Raw genomic sequence first — 7,540 nt, forward strand, 5'->3', positions numbered from 1 at the left:
AAAAAAAAAAAAAAAAAAAAAAACCAAACCCACAAATGATTATCATCAAAAGTTCAACCATCAGTGAAAACATTAGAAATTAGGACAGTCCCAGAAACACTAAATTCTGCTAATGTAACTGTTCCACAAGGAATCATAAATAGAGTCATTTGGCTGAAATATAAGGATGTTAGACATTAACCCAAACCCATACAAATTAATACAACACAGCAGTGGTGGTATACACACACATAAGCATAGAGACTATTAATATATGTTCTCAGTGACTTGAAGGGCAATTGAACAAACTAATAATACCTTTGATTTTGTACATTTATCACCACGGTAAATGGAGACAGCAGTTCATTAAGATTTTTTACTACTTATCCCAACTTCAACTAGTAGAGCGAGGAGACAGGAAAACACCACATTACAGAAGAAGAGATTTCTGTGACAAACAGAAATTGGAGAGAAACATGTATGACTGCTATGCTAACAACTTACTAAAGATTCTTTTTGTTGTTAATGTTGTTTGTTTCATTTTTCAAGGCCAGATTTCCCTGTGTAGCCCCGGCTGTCCTGGAACTCAATCTGTAGGTCAGGCTGAACTTTGCCTCAGAGATCTACCTGCCTCTGCCTCCCATCTACTACTGGGATTAAAGGAACGAGTCACTATGCCTTGCTAATGATTCTTAATTTAGGTAGAAAGTGAACTGAGAAGAATTGGAACCAAATAATTCCGAAGTGAGAAGGAAGAGAAGAACCTGAATGTGTGACTAAAACAACACAAGACTGAGCTCTAAAAATAAAAAAAACCCAAACTCTTGGTTTTTGTTGTGGTGGTGGTGGTGGTTTTGTTGTTGTCTTGGCTTTGTGCCAGTAATAAAGAGACTTGGTAAAGGAAAGGGAACGAGAGAAGAATGGCATGCCTCAAGGACAATATACTTACTCTCTGGATTACAACACAAAATATAGAACCACCTGAGTCAAGGCAAGAGCATCTTGGTCCTCAATGGAGTGGTAAGGAAGACAAATGACTTCGGATGAAGGAAGAAGTTAGAAAAACCAAACAACCAACCAACCAAACAAATCCCTCAAAACTGGAAGAACAATAATGGAGAAACCATGTGAATCCCAGCCCACAGCAGACAGAAAGGATGAGCTCTATTTACACTATGGATCTTCAAAAGGTTGAGGGATTAGTGCAGGCTAGTGCACCTTTCAAGAGGTTTGGAAGCTGTTTATAAAACACTTGGTTCTCAAGGCTGGCAAAGACCCAAGGTTTCCTTTCTGCAGAAGTGCCCCAGGGAAAGATGTACAGGTTCTCCAGCAAAAAACGAGAGGGATCCAAGCACATGAGATAGATCTCGCTCTAGCTCGCTTGTTTGCCCTGTCAGTTCCTGGAATTTTGGTTACCAGTGCAATGCAGTTTATTTACCAGAGAGTCTAGACTTAGAGACAATGAGACTTCAAATATTTTTCTTACCAGTGAACACTTCAAAGGAAACAGACTTTAGGAAGAAGAAAACTGCCATCAGCATTCTCAGAGAGACATTGTCTCTTCAAAAATAAACAGATGATGGGGTTAGTAAGAAGCCACAGCAGGTAAAGGTGTGCGCTGCCATGTTTGATAATCCCTGGCACCCATAAGGAAGAAGAAAACTGACTTCTGCAGGTTGTCCTCTGACCTCCACACATGCACCATGACTCATGCAGGAGGCACACACACAGAGGCTCACTCGCGCACATACACACACACACACACACACACACACACACACACACACACCTTCATACACACCTTAAACAAACAAGTAAAGTTGAAAAACATAAAAACTATGAGGTAGGTTACATTGTCAGAAGGCTGCTAGAACAGTACTGTCCTATGGTCTTCCATAAGTGACTTTGCCAGACAACAGTCCCCCCCACCAAACACACACACACACACACACACACACACACACACAATTGATTATATCAACCAAGAGAGTTTGGCAGGACTGATACTGAATGCCAATGTCAGCCCATGTAGGAACATGTAGCTTCCACAGACACACACAGACAATTGATTATATCGACCAATAGTTTGGCAGGAATGATAATGAACGCCAATGTCAGCCCACGTAGGAACATGAAGCTTTCACCTTGCTGCCTTGGAAAACAGGCTCTCCAGAAGCTTCTGTCAAAATAGACTCCGTGCTATGAGAAGAAGAAAAGGAAGGAATCAGGGAGTGGGACATCAGCCATCAGCTGGAGTCATTACAGATGCCACAAGCAAATGGATAAATCATCAGATGACTGTCACTGTCGCCAAGGTCTTAACTGAACCCTGGAGTGTGTGAATGAAGAACAGGTTTTCTTATAGCGATAGGTTAGTAGAACAAACAGGAAACCACAGAATACCTAGCAAATAAAAATAGGCTCTTGAGCATTAATGGCATAGGAGCAAAAATGAGAACACTCAATAGAAAGGGTAGAAGGAGTTATGTAGACAGAATGACTCATGGAACAGCTCGGGAAAGCATAGGCGTCTTACACTGGACAGCCAGGAGAATCACCATGAGAGTAAGAGGAGCCTGAGTAGAAAGCATGCTAACCCCATGAACCTGTTCTCAGGAAGCTGCCCAAGCTCAGCTCTAACACAGAGTGGATCCCAGAACTGTGACAGAGCGAATAGCAGCAGGAAAGGCCCCAAGAGGGATGTGTTCACAAAGATAAACGGACGGGAGTGAAAACACTGCAGAACAGTTTAAACACCAGCGGCCTTTGGGCTGAATTTGATAGCTACTTTGACAGTAAAGCAAAAGAAGTGAACCGGAACCGCAACTGGGGAGTTCAAAGACGCCGGGTATGTGCTGGAGTGATGGCAATCACACCTAACTTCCCATGGCTTAGCTCTGAAAATCGTGGGTCTTAGAATGTAGTCGCTTCCAACCAAAATCCAATAAAACTATGGTCTAGGCCGTGGGATCCATTCTCCATACTAGAGAAGAAGGGAAGAGGAAGTGGAGGGAAAGGATGGAGGCAGAGGGATGGAGAAAGGTGAGGTTCAGTAAAGCAAGGTCAGGAGCAGTAAGCCATAGGAGGAGTGTGGAAGGAGCTCATTGCTCAACAATGCCCATAACTAACCTGAGCCCCATGTGAACACACTTTACCTTCTGTTATACTACAAAGGCCTCTTTCTATCTTTATCTAACCAAGTAACAACTATTTTTCCACAGTTCAGTATTCAAGGATGAGACAGAAAAAAAGTCAAGCAGGGCTAAGGGTGCAAGCCAGGGCAGGGCTATTTTTACACAAGATGCAAGCAAGGCCCGAAAACCACTGATTGTCAGATCGCATTTATCTCGGATTATGCAAGAAACACAAGAAGACAGCCAATGCAGATGAGGACATTTCAAAACCACCATCTATTTGATATAACCAGGACATCCATCTATTTGTCAAAATAAAAAAGATTCACTCGTATTCGTCCCCAAACACACACTTATGAGTGTAAGTTAATTTACAGAAAGACCACCACACAAAGAAGGAATTGAGAACAGTAAGTATTTAGACAGTAAGTTGTTAACAGTAAGTTGTTAGACCTTCATCATGATCGTATGTAAACCACTGACATATCCACTCCTTTAGGGGGAAGGATTCTTATTGGGAATAAGAGAGAAAATATCCGAAGGCATCTGGAAGAGTCCAGAGAAGAGAGAACCAGACACGGACTGGACATGACCAGGGTTGGAGAAGCAGGAGAGTGGTGCAGACAGCAAGAGATTGAGAACAAAGGGAGCAGAGGCAAACAAATCACTTGGATTATAAGGAACAGCTGTGGGGAAGGACTCTTTGCGGGATGGAGAAGCCATTTCACAAGTTTGAAGTAAAAATGGCTTTTACCTAGCCCCAGAAATCCTTGAGTCCAGTTTGAGCTCATTTCTAGATATGCGAAGAGCCTGAGACCCAACATGTATACTTTTAATACTTAAAAAAGAAGAATCAAGGGTAGTAGTCCACATGTATAATCCCAGCACTTAGGAAACAGACAGGAGGATAAGAAATTCAAGCACCAGTTCATCCTGGCCTCTACAGCAAGCCAGAAGAAGCTGGACAAGGTGAGGCACACCTTTAATCCCAGCACTCAGGAGACAGAGGCTGACAGATCTCTGGGAGGTCAAGGCCAGCCTGTTCTACATAATGAATTCCAGGATAGCCAAAGCTACATAGTGAGACCCTATCTTAAAAAACAATAACAAGGGGGCTAGAGAAATGGGTCAGCGGTTAAGAACACTGACTGCTCTTCCAAAGATCCTGGGTTCAAATCCCAGCAACCACATGGTGGCTCACAATCATCTGTAATGAGATCAGATGCCCTCCTTCTGGTGTGTCTGAAGACAGATACAGTGTAATTGAGGGCCCAGAGAGCGTGGGGCTGGAGAGAGCAGAGGTCCTGAGTTCAATTCCCAGCAACCACATGATAGCTCACAACCATCTATACAGCTACTGTGTATTCATATACATAAAATAAGTAAATAAATCTTAAAAAAAAAATAACAAAAAGGCTTTCCATTCTCACATGTGTGGAGGGGGAGGGGATATTATGTGTACATGTACTATGCACCTGCCACAATACTCATGTGGAGTTGAAAAAGTAACCTAGAAGTTGATTCTACCATGTAGGTAGGTCTCAAGGATCAAACTCAGGTCATCAAGCTTAACAGCAAATACTTTTACCCACTGAGCCATTTCGTCGGTTCCAAAGCAAGAATTTGGGGAGGTGATTGCTCACAATAGAAACCAAGGCCTTCTGTATGCTAGGCAAGCACTTTACCAGAGCCATATCACTGACACTGCCATACAGCAATAGAAATACTGCTTCAAAACTGCACATGTGCTGGGTAATAGTGGCACAGGCTTTTAATCCCAGCACTTAGGAGGCAGAGGCAGGCACATCTCTGTGAGTTTGAGTGAAGCCTGGTCTACAGAGTGAATCCCAAGACAGCTGGGCTATACAGAGAAACCCTATCTTGAAAAACCAATAAATAAATGGGTAGGTAGGTAGGTAGGTGTTAGATAGATGGATGATAGATAGATAGATAGATAGATTGATAGATAGATAGATAGGCTGGGCGGTGGTGGCACACGACTTTAATCCCAGCACTTGAGAGGCAGAGACAGTCAGATTTCTGAGTTCAAGGCCAGCCTGGTCTACAGAGTGAATTCCAGGACAGCCAGGGCTATACAGAGAAACCCTATCTCGAAAAACCAAAAAAAAAAAAAAAAAAAAAAAAAAAAAAAAAAAAAAAAAAAAAGATAGATAGATGGATGGATGGATGGATGGATGGATAGATAGATGGATAGATAGATAAAAAATAAAATACACATGTACACAAAATACACGCACACACCTATATAGCCACATGGGCATGCAGAACAGGCCCCACCCCTCACTGCAGCAGGAAGCACGATCTAAATCTCTCCAGTTAGCATCTCGTCCCAGGCAGTACTCTTGTGCTCAGTCTCCCTAGGGACTGCTGTGACATGAGCAGGATACCAACTCTTGTGTGTAATGCCAAGCCATGCAAGTGTCTCAGGATAGAGACTCCAGAGAGAAGCCCAAAGTGCCACCAGGAGCAGGCCCAGAGACAGACGTGCCAGAGGGGGACAGCTGAGGCAAGGACTGGACATGTGGGCAGGGTTCTTCTCTCTTGCTATCTGCACCGTCACAGCCCCTTCCTTTGGGCATGGCCATCTTTCGCCCTTCCCAGTCCTCTCAGAAGATGGTTTGTATTACCTGCCCACTGTTACATGTCACCCACTGAGGTCTGCTTAAATTCTGAGGTCTCCCAGAGAAAGAGACTTTAACCACAAGGAAAGTTCTTGACGTGGATCTACTGCTCTCAAAACTTGCCTAGAGTTTTCTGAGGCTCCCACTGGGGGGGGGGGGGGAGAAAAAACCATTAAGCAACACAAGCTTCTTTATAAGTGGCAGTGGGTCACCTTTTTCATGGTCTGTTGAAAAGAGGACTTATTTTGAATAATACTACCAAAGTCAGATTATGTGATGAAAAAAAGGAGAGTCAAAGCGATATCTCTTCCTCAAACCCAGTGCCAGGCGTAGCCGATCACTCCACATTTGCTGAGTGAGTGAGAGTGTAGCATCTATCTATCCCCTCCTACCTTCAATCCCAGTGCTCTGAGGGCAAAGCCAGGTGATCATTCTGAGTTCTGTGGGCTAGCCTGGTCTACCCAGCAAGTTCCTAGACTGTCAGGGTGACACAACAAACCATTGTCTCTCAAAGAAGAAAAAAAGAAAGGATAATGATTTGGAAACACAAAACAGAAGAGAAGTCACTGTGTGCTAATGCTCAGCCTTTTCAAACACTGCACCGGCTTACAGTGGACAGAAAACACAAGAACTCAGTAAGTCTTTAAAACACTGCACCGGCTTACAGTGGGCAGAAAACACAAGAGCTCAGTAAGTCTTTAAAACATAAGCACCAGCTTACAGTGGACAGAAAACACAAGAACTCAGTAAGTCTTTAAAGCATTGCAGAACACAGAGCATCTCTCTTGCTTCACAGACCTTCCCAGGAGCTCTGTGATATGCAATTTCTCAACAGAATGGATGTAGAAACAAGGATTACAACGAGGCTATTTTTAGTTCAGCTAAAATATATGTAAAGCACTGCTGTCCTAATTTTTCCCTTCTTGCCAGCGAACGTCTTTAAAAAAAAATTTTTTTCAAAAAAAAAAAATTTTCAAAAACGATTCTGTTTTGATGTAACAGGTTTACTGTTGTTATTTTCGCATAAAGAATATATAAATACTTATTTGTTCTTTTTTATGTATGTGTGTCAGTGTCCACAAAGGGCCAGAAGGTGTTAGAAACCCTTAAGCTGGAGTTGCAGGTAGTTGTGAGCCATTTGATGTGAACACTCAGAACTGAACTTGCATCCTTCGGGAGAGCAGCAAGCGCTCTTAAATACTGAGCCATCTCTTCAGCCCCCTGGTTGTGGTTTCTGTCTAATAAGTATTAATATCAAAAGAATCTATTCCACCTAAACAGAAGCTTTCAGTATTTAGAGCAAAAGAGTTGCATTTTTGTTCAGTCTATATTAAAACTGATTTTAGGGCTTGAGAGGTGGCTCAGCAGTTAAGAGCAATGCTTCTCTTACAGAGGATAAGAGTTCAATTCCTGTACCCATGTCATAGATCACAACCAGTTGTACCTCCAATTCCACAGGGCCCAATGCCCTCTGTTGGTCTTTGTGGGTTCAAAACACCCACATGGAACACAGGTATACAGGTAAATACTCATACATATTAAATAAAATAAATACTTAAAATCATCTTGTAGTTATCACCTGGTTATCATCTACTTGCTCTGTCAACATTAGGATTTCATGAAGCTGGGCATAGTGGTATACACCTGTATAATTCCAGTGCTTGAGAGGTAGATGCAAGAGAACCAAAAAGTCAAAGCCAGCCTAACCTATATAAGATCCTGGTCCTGTCTCAGAAATGAAAGCAGACTAAATGGCAGGAGAGAGAGAGAGAGAGAGAGAGAGAG

At 42.6% G+C, this 7,540-nt stretch overlaps 1 protein-coding gene across 4 annotated transcripts in view; it reads right to left on the minus strand.

Moving 5' to 3' along the window:
- Positions 1–7,540, minus strand: part of Gcnt1 (glucosaminyl (N-acetyl) transferase 1) — a 34,474-nt gene that overhangs the window by 8,102 nt on the left and 18,832 nt on the right. The window contains exon 2 of one of the 4 annotated variants that reach the window (XM_031389874.1): positions 2,124–2,178. The exons of the other annotated variants lie outside the window; for them this stretch is intronic. The gene's annotated coding sequence lies outside the window, so the exon portion shown is untranslated. The remainder of the gene's footprint in view (positions 1–2,123; positions 2,179–7,540) is intronic. 4 annotated transcript variants of the gene reach the window in all.

The sequence above is a fragment of the Mastomys coucha genome, unplaced genomic scaffold (assembly GCF_008632895.1).
Source record: "Mastomys coucha isolate ucsf_1 unplaced genomic scaffold, UCSF_Mcou_1 pScaffold21, whole genome shotgun sequence".
Classification (NCBI taxonomy): Eukaryota; Metazoa; Chordata; class Mammalia; order Rodentia; family Muridae; genus Mastomys; species Mastomys coucha.